We start from the raw sequence: 18,015 nt of genomic DNA, 5'->3' as shown, positions 1-18,015 counted from the left end.
GTATCTACAGCCTCGGCATCGCCCCCTCTATGGTTGTCAGTAGCTATGTTTCCATTAACTTGTCCAATGATTTTTTGTTGGCATTTAGAAAGTTCGCATAGCAAATAGATGCGACAATTGCCTGCTACGGTACGTTTCCATTGAACTGTCTTGTGTCGATAAAAACAACTGGACATAGTGGTGTCACACCTATAAAAATAAAAAACTTTTGTGTCTAATAAAAACTCAGTGGTTGAAGTGTTTTCCATTATCCAGTTGCGCATTAAATTGTGCATTAATAAATTGGCGACAGCCTGTATGCCCTTCCACCTTTCTGTTTCATTTCTCAGGTAGCCAGAAAATGTCAGCATGGATAGAATGCAAGAATTGACTCATATTTGCCATATTCTAATAATTATCATGTGCCAATGTATCACAAAAGTCCTTGCCATGGTGAGACCTTCACCCGTAGATCTGAAATAATTGGGAAGCAAGGCGAAGCAATTCAGCCATTCTTGAAAGTCAAGACAATCCTTGTCCTGCAAATAAACTTTTTATAGTTGAAAAATGTATTTAGCAAGCATTTACATTTTTGTCATTTAGCAGACGCTCTTATCCAGAGCGACTTACAGTTAGTGAGTGCATACATTATTTATTTTTCATACCGGCCCCCCGTGGGAATCGAACCCACAACCCTGGCGTTGCAAACGCCATGCTCTACCAACTGAGCTACATCCCTGCCGGCCAATGTGTTTTTTTTGCCGACAATGCATTTGTCGAATAAACCCAAGTCTGGGTAGCTGCAGCCCAATATGGGCGAGTGGGTGTGTCTGAAGGAGTGGGTGTATGGAAAGCAAATCAGCTAATTGGGCAGATTTGTCGCCATTCAAGACCGTTTGGCGTGGCTGATTGGGCTGGACAACGAGATAAGCCAGCGACCAGTGCACGGGTGTTGTATCGACATGCCTGCCGACTTGAAGTGCTTCCTACTTGGTATCACGGTTGTGTCGCCGGTGGTAGATTACGTGGCCATTTTTCTCTCACATGATTTTATTTCAAGTATGATAACAGCCTACACAATAAATATATTGATAACCATCTAGATACATACAGTACATACAGTCTACTTCTCAATGGGGAGTGCATGAACGGCAACAACACCAGGACACTGTGCCCTTCGCTCCCACTTGACAAGCACTACTGCCCGGCAACAGCATAGGAAGTAGCTACCTAGTAGCCAATATCAGGGTGAAAGTCACAGTAAGCACACACATACAAAGCATGAAGCAACAGCACAACCATCATCAATACTTTTAATCAAAAATAAACAATTATCAGTTTTACAACTGAAAATGTGCAATTATTTGTGTAAAACTAACAGTGAAATACAACTCAGGCTCATCCTTTGGCTTAAAAACAGAAGTCCAAACTCTCGCAGGATGGTTGCTCAATGTACAGTTGCGTGGTAAGAAACGGAAGAAAAACAACACAGCTCAATCAAAACCGTCAAACCTATAGCAGAGCACTTTCTACACACCCACTCCTTTCAACACGCCCACTACTTTCCTTTCTACACACCCACTCCTTTCGACACACCCACTCCTTTCCACATGCCCACTACCTTCCTTTCGACACAACGACTAGCCCATACTTCGGTCGCCATATTGGGATGCAGCTACCCCCTTCTCAATAAACCTGGGTCAATGGAAACCTGCCTAGTGATGTCATTGTCAGATGTCTTATACTGTTGTGAAAGCTCTTAATCACGCCTCCCCTGTTACAGAGAACAGCATTCAGCCTGCCTGCCACACGGCCTCTATCACATGTCAATCACTTCCAATCTCCGCCCACCTCTCTGGGGTATACAGGTCCATTGAAACAGGGTCACCAAGTCCAGATGTTGTCAACCAACAACCAACCCATCCTGGTCTGTCTGACACCATCCAAACCTACTGTTTGTCACTCACCTCACCTCACTAATGTCAAAGCCCAGGTCTGAGCCCTCTGTGTACAATGCAATAACTCGATTCAAACGAATCCACAGCGCTTTTTACTCTCCCTTTTCAAATGTGGAATCAATATGCCATGCACCACGAGCTGCTACCACAAAGGCTAGAATATACTGTATGTCAAATTTTGTTTTACACATAGTGTCTTTGGAATCAACTTCAAATAGAGGATACATCAAACAGAAGGGTTCAGAACACTTTGATCTCACCCTGAATGCAATGAAGTTATGTTGCATTAAAATTTAAAAACTTGACTTAAAAAACTGGAGACTGGTGAGAAACCTGTATGGAAGAAAAAAGTTATACTCCTCGAGCAGACGAGCTTCAATAAAACACAATGTGTAGTAGCCAAACAATCAATCCCATCTGAAGACTGGATCACTCACAAGATCTGAACGATGATTTCAATAAACAATGGGCATATGCTGAGATCCTTGAAATTGATTGACACATAATGAAATATGAAGTAAACTACGAAGCCCGTCCAAATGATGGATTACATGGTACATCAATCAAATGTTTGAATTATGTTTACTGTACATGCAGTTAAAATGTAAACAGTATGATTTATAATGGTGTGTCACGATGTCAGTGTATGTGGTAGACTGAAGTCAGGCGCAGGACACAGAACTCAATGAAAAAACGTATCTTTACTAATACACGTAAAGAAACAAGAAGCCTCCACGCAGGGAGGAATAAACCCGCTCACCAACGACATCAGCGAACAAACAACAAACACGCACAGAACACAATGGGAGCCACAGGGTTAAATAGGGGCGGAGTAATCACAAGATGGGCAACAGGTGTGAAACAATCTGACACAACAGGTAGAACATAGAAACATATAACATAGATCGGCAGCAGCTAGTACTCCGGTGACGACGAACGACGAAACCTGCCCGAGCAAGGAGGAGGGGCAGCCTCGGCAGAATCCGTGACATGGTGAGCAACCAGTGAGCATGTTTTCCTAATATTATACTGTATCTATTCAACATCAACTGATGTGATTGGGTCTGGTTTAAGATACAACAATACCAGGATCCTTGTAAAACGTAATGCTACTCTTGTATTCCTCCATACTCATGATATGAGTCACCAACTAACATCAACAGTGAGAAATGGCTGTGTCAGGCAGTACCATATCATTTAACACTGATTAAACAGTAGGGATGCTCCTGGCAGGTCAAAGCTATGGCTCAGTCGATCAACACAACTCATCTCTTATGCTAACAACATATTTATTATTCACATGTTTTCTCCAAGCTGTTAACGGTTAGCAAATATGTTTAACTTTTATCTAGTGCTTTACTTGATGATGATAATGATCAAGTAACCCTACTTTTTTTTCAGAGTACCATCAATTATATCTCTTCTTGTATGTTAACAGATTAGTCAATTACATTCATCTTTTCAGAGTTAGCCTTTAAGAATGTCAGGAGTTTTTTTATAAGGCAGGGCACCCTGAAACACCAAATGTCAGTTTACAATTACAGCTGTTAACATATTAGAGAATAATTCAGTTAGGAGGTGGGTCTGTATTTGGGGTGGGGATCTTTTCCATTAGAGCATGATTAAATAATGATAAGCTGGTGAATTTCTACTGTGACATTACAGTGGATGGAGCCTGTGACCCACTTAAAGCTTTCACATCTGATAGGGATAAACCCTTTGATAGTTATTTGAATGCAGACACTATTTGACAGTCACTTTTGGGTATAGAAATATGCTTCTCCCTGTTTTCTTTGCCTTCTCTTTTCTTGCCGCTGTCTGTGGGAGATGCAGCAGGATAGAGCTGGCCATGTAGATCTGCGGTCCAAGGTGAATGTGACTGAGTGATGTCTCCTATAATCTCTTGGACATGTTATTCTAGAGGAGGATATGAGGGCTGCCTCATGAAACATTTATCTGGGAAGAGTAGCGGAGAGCTGGCGGAGAAGAGATGGAGTGACCGGATGGGAGGAGGAGAGATGGATAGAGAGAGGACAAGAGACAGACAGAGGAGGAGAATGAGAGAAAGGGAGGGAGAGAAAGAGAGGGTTCAAGAACACACTAATTTATGAAAAACATTCTGAATACACCTAGCTCACCCTAATGTACCTTTCAAATGAAGACCCAACAGAAAAAACGACATGTCAGTACAGCAGCCTGTGTGTGGTTATGAAATAAAGAAACATAAATGAAAGCTGGAGTTACGTTAAATAGGACAATAGAGTGCAGAGTGCACTATCAAGTGAGGTCAAATACCCATGGATAGACAAATTAATCAAATGCATACAGAAACAGATCATAGAAACCCTGGCAAAAACATACATCTACACACAAACTCTGACACACACACACACGCTCATGCACACAACACAGTGCTGTCTTAAACATGCTTTCAGAGCTTACAGGGGCTTTGAGAGTGATAACTGGTTACACAAAGCCCTGAGGCTGAGCTCCAATACAAAGCTCATAATCTGCCAGTGTGTTCCAGTCTGCTCTGCTACCTCTGTACTGCGCTGGAGATGTACCGCCAGAGGTGCTCTGCCTACCACTCCTCCATTCCCTCAGCCAATTAGAGGAGACCTTTTCAGATGTACTATTGAACTCAGCCCAGGTGTCATAATACTGCATACAGCAGGTTGACATAAATGACTCATGATGTCTTATTATAAAGAGTCCAGATATCACAGTGGATGTGCAACAAAAGCGGTGTGTACCATATTACACAATGTTTATCTACTGCACACAATGTAGGCCCTATTATACACCGACTCCAGAGTTATACTGCACTGGATGCAAACCCCTCAGTGTCCTGCTAACTAGATGTGATAATGTACTAGGTAGCTTTACTACTGAACTTTTACCTTCCACTTCCATGTCCTCCAGGTATCTGTAGCATGGCTATGACTGTAGTACAACATGCCACAGCTATGCAGGATGAGCATGCAGCCACAAACAACTCCCTCTCAGGCCACAGCTGTCATTTATATTGACAGGACGGAAGCCTCCCCAGAGAGAACACATCTCCTTTTCAAAGGGGTGTTGTTAAGACAGGGAAAAACATAAAACGGTATATTGTGAGGAGGAAGTCGTTCAGACATCTTTGTGGTACATTCAATTCTAGTCTAGCCAATAAAGGTGAGTTCGGAAGAGAGAAAATAATTTGTTGAGGTTCCAACAGTGACATTCTCTTCCTCCGCAGAACAAACCTCTCCCAGATCAATGTTAAATGATCTATTTCCACTGGCCAAGGCTCAATAGCTGACACACTGATTGGACTCATTGTCTTTTGACTTCCCCCAGAGCTCTATGTGTTGATTTTCTGTACAAATAAACATGACTCATGATGGTTTAAGGGCCTATACTCCAAAGGTGACATGGATAGATTGCCACTTCCACTTTACCAGCACTCAAGCAACAGTCACTACCGTGTCAGTCTATGGGGGCTTTGGAGGTGTGATGCTCACAATAAAACAAACACAGTTAATAAAAGCTATGGCTTATTGTTTAACTTTTCACCAGTTTGGTCCAATAGCCCAATCAGGAATAGAGGCAACAACATTTTTAGCTCCGACAGAGTAAGCATAATTAAATCAATTTGGACTGTTTTCTTATTGCTTGTTATTCATTCATTGATTCATTCCTAGTATTGTTGGAATCTGTCCAATACTCATAGGATGATGAAATAAATAACCTAGTGAGGGCTAGGGGAGACCATGGGAAAGAGTTCTCTGTCTTGTCTGTGTGGCGTCGTACTCCCAGCTCCCAGCTCTGCTTGGCTGGGCTGTGTGGCTGTGTGGCTGCAGCGTGGAGCAGGCGGGTTCCAGGCTTGACAGAGAGCAGAGCCCAGTGGGAGAGGTCTGCAGCCGGGGCTCTCAGGAGGAGGGCTGCTCCCTTCCAGACAAGGTCATGCTTGCCTCTGGTCATTATCATCTGGCCAGGCAAGGAAGCACATTCACATGCAGGAACCATTAGAGCCGGGCAGAGACCAATTACACACAGCAAAGGGCAAACAGCAAGGGGACATCAATGAAGCCAGCCAGGGTCACTGAGGTCGCGCATCTCAGAGGTCAATTTTGTCATCATATCAGATGAGCTTCATTTGCAAATAGCCTGCTGCTGAAGAGATGGAGGGAAGGAAAATAATACAACAGTAAGCACACATTTAGAGATTCCATTATGTTTCAATGCAATCCATTTGGGGGTCATGCTCTGGTATGCAATAGCATAATTATCTGAATTGTCTCTTTTACAGCATCCATACAAAAAGCAGTCTCATTGGCAAAGGATGATAGGATAATAAGTGTAGGGTCATTTAAGACAACATTATTCCCCTTGGACAGAGTGCTTGACATTCCTCCATGTCTTTACTTAGACAAAGATGATGGCTTGTGTATGCTCTGGCTAGAGTTTGTGTCTGTGTTCAGTCAGTACAAGTAGATGTAGTAGGTGAGAACCTAGTCAGTAACCCTGGTCCTTACAGTAATCAGATCAGCCCCTGGAGATAATTTAGTAAGGTGAAGAGTAGATCCAGTCAGTGTGCTCTGTGTGTCTCTGACGGTTTCCAACCACTGAGAGTGGGTCACCAGTGGCCCACAAGTGGTGAGCTGAGAAACCTCACATATAAACATGCTTAATGACACATTCAGCACTTTAGGCAGAGGTAGCAAACACTGAGGTCCAGAGCTCTTGACAAACGAACAGGGATGGGGTTTCTTTTGGCTGGGGAGAGAGCTCTGGGGGGATTGTGCCAAGCAGCAAACAGCCTCCTAGCTCTTCCTGACAGGCTGACGGATCCCATGTAGAAACCCCAAGCCATCCATCCACCACACAAACCCTCCAGTTAACCCCCAGCTGTTTCACAAGCAGGATGTGAGAACAACATGACCATGTCACTGACAGGCTAATAGATGTTGTACCACTCCCCCAGTCCTCTGTACTGCAATATGCAGCACCCTTCACCACAGACAGTGACAGCAGTGGGGACAGAGACGTGATTAACCACAACACCTCTATCTTCCTCCTGGCACCACGTCTGTATGGCCCTGTTTAGCAGGTGAGCCCTATCACTCTATTCCCCTGTCCTCCTTACGTCATATCTCAGTCCTAAAGGAACAACCCTCCCCTCCCTCCTCCCTCCTCTCCCCTCTCCCGCCACACAGGGGTGATCAGCTGGAGGAAATCAAGCCCTACTCTAAATTTCCTCTCAACTGATTAAGATAAACTGCTTTTCAGCCATGGTTACCCCCCAACCAATCAATTAAAGCAATCAATTAAAGGCCTGCCGGCTGAGCCTTTGGTAATTGAGGGTTGAATAAACACAGGCCGCTGATACCGATGATAATGCTGTAACAAAGCTGCGGCTGCGAAAAGGGCTTGAAAAATGTAATTTCTGGGATTTGAATAAGCCGCATTTGTAAAACATCTAAAGAGAGCAGGATGATTATTTTCCTCCCGTGCAGAAGCAGCTCCAGCTGGGTGTTTCCTGTGTGTTCCCTGCCTGCCAGAGATGTTGCCCCAGGACCTTAAATATTGAATGTAATCTCCACACCAGGTCTTTCCAATTGGCTGTGGCCACTATTTGAAAAAAGTGCCAGTAGAATTCAAACATGCCCTGTGTGCCAACGTGGCCTCCAGTGAAAACACTTACTCAGAAGAGAGTGAAGAGACTCTTTGGCCAGGCCTGCCTCTCCACTGCTGGGTGCTAGTCCAAGAGGTGGGGAGGTAGTCTGACACTTCACTAATCCAATAAACCTACACTAGCACTCCCTGGCACATTCACTTTGACATGTCTGCCATTTAAGAAATTATTTAGATGTACGTGGATATACAATTAGATAAATAAACAGTAACCTTGACAAACGGTAAGAGAATGAATAAAACTATCAATGTTTCATTTCCTTCTGCTCATTAGTTGAGTTAACAGTTACCAAACTGTGTAAAAATAACTTTAAAAAAGAGGAGTTAGAGAAACATGAAAACCTCTCTGGGAGCAGATAAACAGTATCCTAGAAAACCACAAATCCAGTCGATTTCCCCCTCCTACATTAGTTCTTTATTGGAGTCTTTTAGGTTTTTTACTGCATGGTTTTACTCACTGGCAGGCGCAGGCTTATAAAGAGTGGGCTGTCCGTTTGGTTTGAATTAGTTTGCTTTTGTTGAGGTTGGGTGACTGTAACTCCTATGGGATTTCCAGGTTGGTGGTGAGCAAATCCAAGAATATGAAGTGAAGCCTCATTCCTCCCTCCCTCCACCCTGCTGTCTGGGCTTTGTGAAGTGCTCTAGTGATGGACTCCATGCCAATCTGCTGGGCTCCACTGGAGGAGAGAGGAATTAAAGACAGAGGGTGGCGTGATGGGTCCTCGTTTAAGCGTTTTAGATTTGCGTGACCCCTCTTCATCAGGAGGTCACCCATTTACATGCCTGCACTGTCGGGGTGAGGATCTGAGCCTAGCCTCTTCGTAAAGTCTGCTTCCGTGTTTTGATCACTCACAGCAGGAGATATGGCCAGAAATTGAGATTGTGTTGTGGTGTGTGTGTGTGTGTGTGTGTGTGTGTGTGTGTGTGTGTGTGTGTGTGTGTGTGAGAGAGAGAGAGAGAGAGAGAGAGAGAGAGAGAGAGAGAGAGAGAGAGAGAGAGAGAGAGAGAGAGAGAGAGAGAGAGAGAGAAAGGGCATGTGTGTGTAAATGTAAGTTCAAGAGAAAGACCAAGAGAGAGATAGTGTATATGTATGTGTTTGAAAAAGAGACAGACAGATCTATACGTATGGGTTTGAGTGAGTAGGATGAGCTGGTGATGATTTAAAAATATATTTTGAACATAACTCTAGAAGACAATGCTTTCTCAGAGACAGCTCCTCTTGCTTTCATTGGAAATTGTGTGTGATCTATGTTGTCTAGGTCAATGGTGACTTTAGGTCTTATAAACACAACTTGTCAGATCCTGGCCCTTCAGTACTTACAATATAAAACCTCCCTCTTCTCCCATTTGTTTACCCCAGTAAGTAATATATACACTATATATACAAATGTATGTGGACACCCCTTCAAATTAGTGGATTCGGCTATTTCAGCCACACCCGTTGCTGACAGGTGTATAAAATAGAGCACACAGCCATGCAATCTCCATAGACAAACATTGGCAGTAGGATGGCCTTACTGAAGAGCTCAGTGACTTTCAACATGGCACCGTCATAGGATGCCACCTTTCCAACAAGTCAGTTCATCAAATTTCTGCCCTGCTAAAGCTGCCCCGGTCAACTGTAAATACTGTTATTGTGAAGTGGAAAAGTCTAGGAGCAATAACGGCTCAGCCGCGAAGTGGTAGGCCACACAAGCTCACAGAACGGGACCGTCGAGTCTGTCCTTGGTTGCAACACTCACTATCGAGTTCCAAACTGCCTCTGGAAGCAACGTCAGCACAAGAACTGTTCATCGGGAGCTTCAAGAAATGGGTTTCCATGGCCGAGCAGCCGCACACAAGCCTAAGATCACCATGCACAATGCCAAGCGACAGCTGGAGTGGTGTAAAGCTCGCCACCATTGGACTCTGGAGCAGTGGAAACGCGTTCTCTTGAGTGATGTATCACACTTCACCATCTGGCAGTCCGACGGACGAATCTGGGTTTGATGATTCAGGCTCCTTAGTTCCAGTGAAGGGATATCTTAACGCTAAAGCATACAATGTTTTAGACGAATCTGTGCTTCAATCTTTGTGGCAACAGTTTGGGGAATGCCCTTTTCTGTTTCAGCATGACAATGCCCCCGTGCACAAAGCGAGGTCCATACAGAAATGGTTTGTCAAGATCGGTGTGGAAGAACTTGACTGGCCTGCACAGAGCCCTGACCTCAACCCCATCGAACACCTTTGGGATGAATTGGAACACTGACTAGCAAGGCCTAATCGCCCAACATCAGTGCCGAACCTCACTAATGTTCTCGTGGCTGAATGGGAGCAAGTCCCCGCAGCAATGTTATAAAATATAGTGGAAAGCCTTCCCAGATGAGTGGAGTCTGTTATAGCCGCAAAGGGGGGACCAAGTCCATATTAATGCCCATAATTTTGGAATGAGATGTTCGACGAGCAGGTGTCCACATACCTTTGGTCATGTAGTGTATCTGCCTGAACGGTGGAGGCCAAGCTACACAGGGAGAAAATGCTGTACTCTGCTTCAGCTCATTATCTAACAGGCACATAACATAATTTAACATTTCCTTTGTGTTCAGGGACACCGCGGCAATTAGCTAACAAGTGGGTCATCCATTAAACAGGCCCGTGGCCCTGGGAGAGCTATAAGCCTCTAGGGCAACACTACTATTCTGTGTAGTAGAACAGCACACTGTAGAGAGAACGTCCATTAGTAAACATTTAGAAAATCATTTTGAATATGGTCTCCATGGGTCATTACTTGTAGTGATTATTTGCAACAAATACATATGGCCTTTTGTTTTCTCTTCTGTGTTTAAAGTCATCCTCTCAGAATCTGTTTTGTGTCACTTGTAAACTTATAGAGTCTATACTATGAGTGCTGAATAAATAGACCTCTTCTATACATGAGCCTATACCGACATGTTATAGGCTCAGAATAAGTGAAACCGAGTTTGTAATCTTTGGTATAAAAACTGCAGGGATGTATAAGGTAACAAATAAATTCATCTGTAACACTGTATTCTTCCCCAGCTGTTCAAATGGCATAAATAATGAAACCATATTGCTTTTCCAGAGATTGCAATATGTGACCCACTGCTCCAGTCCAGCGTCAGTGAGGAAGGAGCCACAGAGACAGAGGGCTGTAGGGAGACGGTACCAGGGAGGACGGTATTGACCCGTTCCCTCCACTGTGATCCCATTCTGTCAGCTCCTCAGAAACGCACAAAGAATGGCCTGCTCCGGCCTGGACAAGACACTGCCTTTGAAACAGTTTACTTCAAAATAAATACGTAATGCGGCATGCTTTTCTGATGAAATAATTCATCGAACACACTAACATTTGTAATAGCTAACCAGACCCTCACAACGTTGGAAGAGTAGACTCAAGGCTGATCAATAGAGGCCTTGGGGTTTTTATTTACTGTTCCCTGATCAAGGCTGTGAGATTAGTATAGGTACAGTGTAAATAGGACTGCTCTCTGTGCAAAGGATGCAGCGGCTCCACAGCTCCGCTGAACAGGTTGGACTACCGCTCTCTCATTAATATGATTAGATAAACAGCCTTCGGGCTGTGAGAATGCAGAGCAGAAGCAGCTCAATGGACGCCGCCGCACTCTACCGTCAACAGCAGAGGCACAATGGCAGGCCACGGTTTGTTTTTCACCGGCCCCACTGTTGCTCCTGTTTGTGAACAGAGGTTATGAGGATCTATAATTCCAAGCAGAATGCATAATAGAACAGAAAAAAAAGAAGACAGTCACATTCAATCTGCCACCGACAGGAAATAAAACTATGACTAATCCATTGAAAAGTTATGTGCATTGAATGTATATATATTTTTTAAACAATTACTTTCTCAGTGTATGTTCAGAATAAGGAATTAGTTAAAGTTTATAAAAGAGAAAATAAAGTTATTCACATACGATTATACTATTTGGTTGGTGTGGCTGTACTGAAGTACTCCAGACAAGCTTCTTTAGAGGTTGTCATCTAGTGGGTAATTATGATTGGCCTCTGTGTCATAATCGGAGAAGAGTGGCGACACTTCTACTGATCTATTCATCTCTTAGTGCAGTCGACGTATCTCTACCCTGCTGTATCTTGAAACAGATTTTCACCTCCTCACTCAACTAGACAGACAACCCAAGTGTTATGAAGATGTGTTCCATATTCAGCATATTCACTAGAAGCAGAGATTTCCAGCTCAACATGTGGCAAAGCTAGCTCTAGGTGACAATAGTCATCATAACTGGAGTTATTAATAATGTCATGCACTGATAATTGTTCATCAAAATTCAAATGAAATTAGAACAAACTACAATTCTATAAGATAAGAAAATATATTTAAATGTTTTTTGCTTCTAAAATAATTGCTGATAGTACAGTTGGATTCCAATCTAAAAGATCACCATAGATACAGTAGCATAATGTTACTGGAATCTCCAGACATCTAAGATTCCTTTTTGAGAAATGTATCCATTATGAACCTTCATCCTAGAAAGCTATTTGTTTTAATGTACAAGCTAAGTAGTCCTATGGTACCACATTGCCTTATTATAACTAGTCCTATTGTATTATGCTAAATGGGCTACCCATAAATAGAATGAGCAAATATAATGCCAACCTCAGTTCATTACTATATGATCAAATACTTTCTAAGTTGCTGTTAGAAAAGTAACTAAACCTCACTAGCAGCTAGTACCTTGCCTACAGTACACATGGAACGTATCCCTTAAAATATTGAATCGAGTGTAAAAGCAGACTTACAGGTTATAGCAAGACCAGAACTATGTAGATTGGCTTCATACAATGTACGCTGAAGAGGGTGGATGGTTTACTTGCCTCAGGCCTGTAGTGGGGGTCACTGTCAATAAGATCTGAAGGAGTGTGTTGAGGTGATGTGATCTTGTTTGCAGATCGCTGAGTTGGAACGCGTCACAGACAGAGCAGTACCATTGTAGTCCAGTAGATGGAACTCCACTGTGGGGATAACCTGGAAAAAGGTAGTACTCAGTGGGTGTGCCCTTGGTAAGGGTTTTATCTGAGGTTAGAGTAAATAGCACAGGCATTACTATCCTCTGATATTATATTCTAACTGGTGATTATATTCTTAAACATCATTATACATTTCTGCATGACATCATTGTGTTTCCTATGTTTACTCTATGATTTTATTTCCTTTCCTTTATAGCCTGATGATGCACACTGATGTACTTTTTATTTTATTTTATTTAGAAATATTAATATTGCAGTCATCAATGGTAAACCATGAATAAACTATATAAAACACAAGCCACAAAGGTTTCATTAAAACATTGGAAAGGACAATGAAGGTAGCAAAAAGCCAATATTCTCCGTTGAGGTATTTAAACATGGAAAATGAACCAAAATAATTGTACTCTGGATTAAAGTTAACCTGGATAAAAATAAAAATAAATAAAAACATAAACAAATGAAAACTGTCGTAGAGAAAGTGGATAATGAAAGAGAGTAATTGAATCTGATTCCAGCTTTGGGGAGAGAGAGAAAGAGACATAGGAAGTGAGGGTGTACTCCCGTCTGTCTGTCCTGCTAGTGCTGCATGGCGGGACTGCTACAGTTGTGCTACAGGGGAGACTGACTGTGGAGACTGACTGCAGCAGATAGCTGAGACGGACACGGCTGGATCCCTTGCCCCTGTGAGACGAGCGTTAGCCGGGCAGAGTTTACACTCTCTCAACGCAGGGTGATGGAAAAGCCAGATTATTCCTGTCAAAGTGCAGAGCAACAATGCAGCCTGGTACTTTGTTTCCCTATTTTCAAAGGATTTTGTTCTTTGATAAAGGCCTGGAAACGGTTAGTGACATGCTGGTGGGAACCTATGGAAAAGAATACACTTTCTATCAATTGTGTTGTTCTTATCCCAGAGTGGCGTTTGGTGGGTGTGGGAATAGCGTGCATTCTGGGCGCTGCTGCTCAGAGATAGCATTCAGAGGCCAGGGCACAGAACAGCTCGCATTCAGCCGAGGGAACCAGAGGCCTACACCGTCTGCCGCATTGTACACAGGAATGAACAATATACACTATATTTGGTTTAGCGACAAAGAAACGAGGCAAGATTTGATAGTAAGGGTTTGGCAGGAAGGTTTGCAGAAAGCATGTGTGTGTTCACTATTGCAATAATTCAATAACAACATTTTATGACCAATGTGCTAATAGCAATGAGACTCATCGGTAGGTCACGCTGACAGACACACGCACACGTACGCACGCACGCACACACACACACACACACACACACACACACACACACACACACACACAGGCTACTTCATCTCACTGTCTGAGCAAGGGAGAGGAAATGAGAGGCATTTCCGCTAGTAGGATTTTGGGCATTCATTATTTCGGACTTTTCCTTAATTCTTACAAATTAATATATTTGTGCGACACATGGCTTACATGAAGGGAGCAATAGAAAAATGTCATGAGTGATAATTTCATTGATTATTGTTAATAATTAGTGTCTCTGGATGCAGCCTGGCTCCACAGACTCTCAATCCATTTAGTGTGCGGCTCATCAGATAACGTTGTGGGGCTCTAAGCACTTTTCATAAAACTTGGACCCACTGCTGCCACCCACAGAGACGCCACAGTGCATTGGGTAAATTAGTATTATGATTTTAACGGATAAATACCCGTTCCACCTAATTAATCCGCCACATCACAGGGGGATGTGACACCATGAGCCCAATAGATCAGAGAGCACAGATCAAAGCCTCCAGCGCTGTGAGAGTCCTACACAGGCAGAAAGGAGAAGCCTTGTTTATTTTTATGTACAGATGGTCAATGAACCAGTGGCTAAAGAATGTAGCAATACAGACCATTTTTGTTTATTCGCAGTTGACTAAAGGATAGTTTGTACCACCAACAAGCATGTACCTAATTAGGGAAGGGGGTTTGAATTTTAGGACTGAAATGTAAAAGCTTGTTGAACATGGGTGTTGTGTGGAACTGGTGATGTCCTCATTAGCATATGCCCACAAGCAGAGAGAGATGTGTCTGGATCCAGACTGTAGTTCTAGTACATTATTATATGGGAAGTAATCAATATGTTGGTAAAAGCACTGTTGATTTGGAAACCTTCAGTTACAATAGTGAATATTTTATCTGGACTATACAAACCCAAGATGGATTATTTTATTATCCAGAATATCCGAATATTCATCAGATCGTCAACATCTGGAGAAAAGGGGAGAAAAAACATATTTTCATATTCCTCAAAGGAAATTATTTAATCAGGCCACTTAACATTTTTGTTATAAATTGTGATCTCCTTGGGGGGATGTGTGTCCCTACAGTGTGGAGTAAAGTTCAAGGTTACTCCTGGATAAAGACAGAATTTACACAGCATTTTCCACCGGAAAACATCCATGATTTTATTGCAAATGACAACCCTCCGAGAGAACATGTCCTGTAGAATACAGTAACTGCTGCATGGTTTGTTCTGCTTTCTTGTTATTGTGTCCTTTGTGTGTTTTATTGTGATTTTCCTGTATTTTATTACTCATTAATGTAGTTCTTTGTATTTTGAATCAATAAGGGTGAGTATATGATTGTGCCAATTAGTTAAAAATATAATATATAATCACCCTGGATAGGACCTCTGGAGCATTGGCCCTAAGAGCTGCTCCCTGCATTTAGGCCTTAGGTGATGCTGAAGGAGAGCCTAAGTCCAGTTTACACAGGCAGCCCAATTCTGATATTTGTTTCACTAATTGGTCTTTTGACCAATCAAATCAGCTCTGAAAAAGATCTGATGTGAAAAGATCTGATGTGATTGATCAAAAGACTAATTAGTGGAAAAAAATATCAGAATTGGGCTGCCGGTGTAAACGCAGCTATAGAGATCCTAATTCTATGCCCTATGTACTGTATTAGTCCAGACATCAGTCTGCCACCCTCCCTCTGGTAATACTGTAGTTCTCAGATGTTTCTCACATTGTTTGATGAATGACGAGCAGATTCTGTGGATGACATGCACATTTTATTCTTCACATACAATACATTTACAACGTTGTGTAAATGCTATGTTGCTGTTGCGCTACTTTGTCGGTTGGGAATGCCCTGCATTACAAAGAAAGCTGAATAAAAACATTGGCGTACCCTCAAACTGAAATAAGAAAGCGAGCTAGCCCTCTCTTTATTTAACACAAATTGGCTGAGCGCTCCCCAGAAAATGCAGTGTCCTGCCAAGTTTACCACATATTCACTGTTTACTGCTGGCTGTTGCACATGTGGTTTTTGCATACGCTCCCCTCTCCAAACTAAATCATCTGTGGTCCCTGGGCTTTCTTCTGGCATGCAGCATCGGTACCGCCACTGCCGCTGCGGCTTACATTTTTCAAGCAAAGAAAAGGCATTTGTATAAAATAATAATGACCATTTCAGACATTTATATTTCTGTGTCTGACTGTCATTTCTCTTTCCCTTTCTCTCACTCTCTCCATCTCCACCCAAGCTCCCTCCCTCCCTCCCTCTCTCATTCTCTTCCATTCTATTTTCTCAGTAGAAATGTCCCATAGCTTTTAATCTCTGGCCTCAGTCTTGTATGTCCTTGTCAGTGAAATTAAGTGACTGACAAGACCTGTGTTCCTCATCCTCTCCCTGTGACAGTCAATCCCCTCCACCCCCTGCTTCTCCTGAGTCACAATGACCTGCTAAGGAAAAACACCATTATCACAACCACAGCCTACCAACCAAGCTGAGAATGGCTAGGGCTTGCACCTTCTCTCTGTAGACCAGTTCCCTAATGTCAAAGACTGGGTTTTGAGTGACTTGGGGCTGGACTCTCCCCTGAATAATTAATTTGAGAAGTATCAGAGTGCTTCATTAATATACTATTCAATTGGACACACCAAAACAAGACTATCCATTATACAGACATTTTCTTGAATAGAATAGCAGTTGTTCCTTTAGCCCTTGAGGCGATGAACAAGATGCATTTTAAACACATATCCCAAGGCCGTCACTCTCAGAAGCAGCAGCATAAGTTTCTCAACCAAAAGCAATGCTACACTAAACACTATCAGCAGCAGGGCAAGAGACAGTGCTCATAAACGCAAATTCTTCTACTTTGATTGACAGAGTTTAATCAGGAATGACGTACAGTATATTCCCCTTGCGAGATGAGACATGCACGCCTCTGTCGAACATCAAATAAACACAGACCTTACGACAAAAGGTCTTTCCAGCAGCTAAACTTGTTTAGTCTCTGTCTTGCTTTTGTACCAGCACGCCTACAGTCTCAGCAGAGTGTACATGTCACCATGCATTAAGAACGAGGAGTTTCAGGATGTTCCATTTAATCTCCTTGACTTCCCCAGTTAGCAGTGGAGCCGTGGAGCAGCCCAGGGAGCGCTAGCATCCTGTAGTAGAACAAAGCTGTAGACATGCTCTTTGCCTGAGGGGCCTGGGCTCCCTCTCACAGCCATGGTGTGCCAGCATGTAAAACAATGAGAAACCAGTCAGCTGACAAAGACACTAAGCTGCGCAGTCACTTTCGATGACAACAGAGTCTGTCTGGGACTGGAGCTGCAGCGCTAGAGGCAGCTTGGCCTTAGATTCCTAGAGATCTCAGAATACTGCACTATACTGTACTGCTACTTTGATGCAACATCTGTTAGAATAGGGAGGGTTACCAATAACATATTTCAAGTATCGTTTAATTCTAAAGCAAAGGGGGAAACAATATATTGATGTACAGTTTAAAATCCCATACCAAGCTTCAGGTTTTGAAAGTTTCTGTAAAATGTCAGACAACTACTGCCTGAGTGTTGTATGGTGCTGTGTGCTTGTAGTTCCACGTGTCACTCCTTTCAAGTGGAGGAGGGGGGTTAAGGACAGTATATACTCTGACCCAGTCAGATTGGTGCTGAGGGCCTGGGTTAAACAGGAGCAGATGCCTCGTCAGACAGATGCAGGGAGACGGGTGGGTGTTTCAGTTTCAGCTGAGCTCCAGTCTGGGTCTCTTCTCCTCTCCTCAGACAACCCAGCTCAGCTTTTCCTTCTCATGTAATGACCATCCACAACAAAATGACGCAATTGACCCCATGACCCCAGTGAGGATAATACAAACAATGTAATCAAGGCCAAGCATATTTGGAGTGTTTACATTAATCTAATTTAACTCTCAGCTTATGAAAATCCTGCTGATTTCCATACAAGTCTTTTTGAACCGTATCTATTTTCCACCAGGTTTTGAGTTACGTTAAAGCTAGGAGTGACTCTCAGTGACATAGTACAGTGATAGAGACAATAAATCCATCAATAAAGCCTTGGTTGAAAATGTAGACATGTAAAGGCTATCTTGGTTGTATTGAGTGACTAGAGAGGGGGAAAACACCCTCTATATCGA

General features: G+C 42.9%; 1 long non-coding RNA gene across 1 annotated transcript; it reads right to left on the bottom strand.

The window, feature by feature from the left end:
- Window positions 1–2,619: 2,619 nt before the first annotated feature.
- LOC311111663 lies at window positions 2,620–12,498 on the bottom strand. Its single transcript, XR_014610783.1, has 2 exons — window positions 12,390–12,498; window positions 2,620–3,913 (listed from the first exon to the last, which is right to left on the bottom strand). It is a non-coding gene; the product is annotated as an uncharacterized lncRNA (long non-coding RNA).
- Window positions 12,499–18,015: the final 5,517 nt, after the last annotated feature.

Source organism: Coregonus lavaretus (assembly GCF_964263955.1).
Source record: "Coregonus lavaretus genome assembly, chromosome: 37".
NCBI lineage: Eukaryota > Metazoa > Chordata > Actinopteri > Salmoniformes > Salmonidae > Coregonus > Coregonus lavaretus.
Note: the sequence above shows the minus strand (reverse complement) of the source record. Positions and strands in the feature narration are given on the sequence as shown.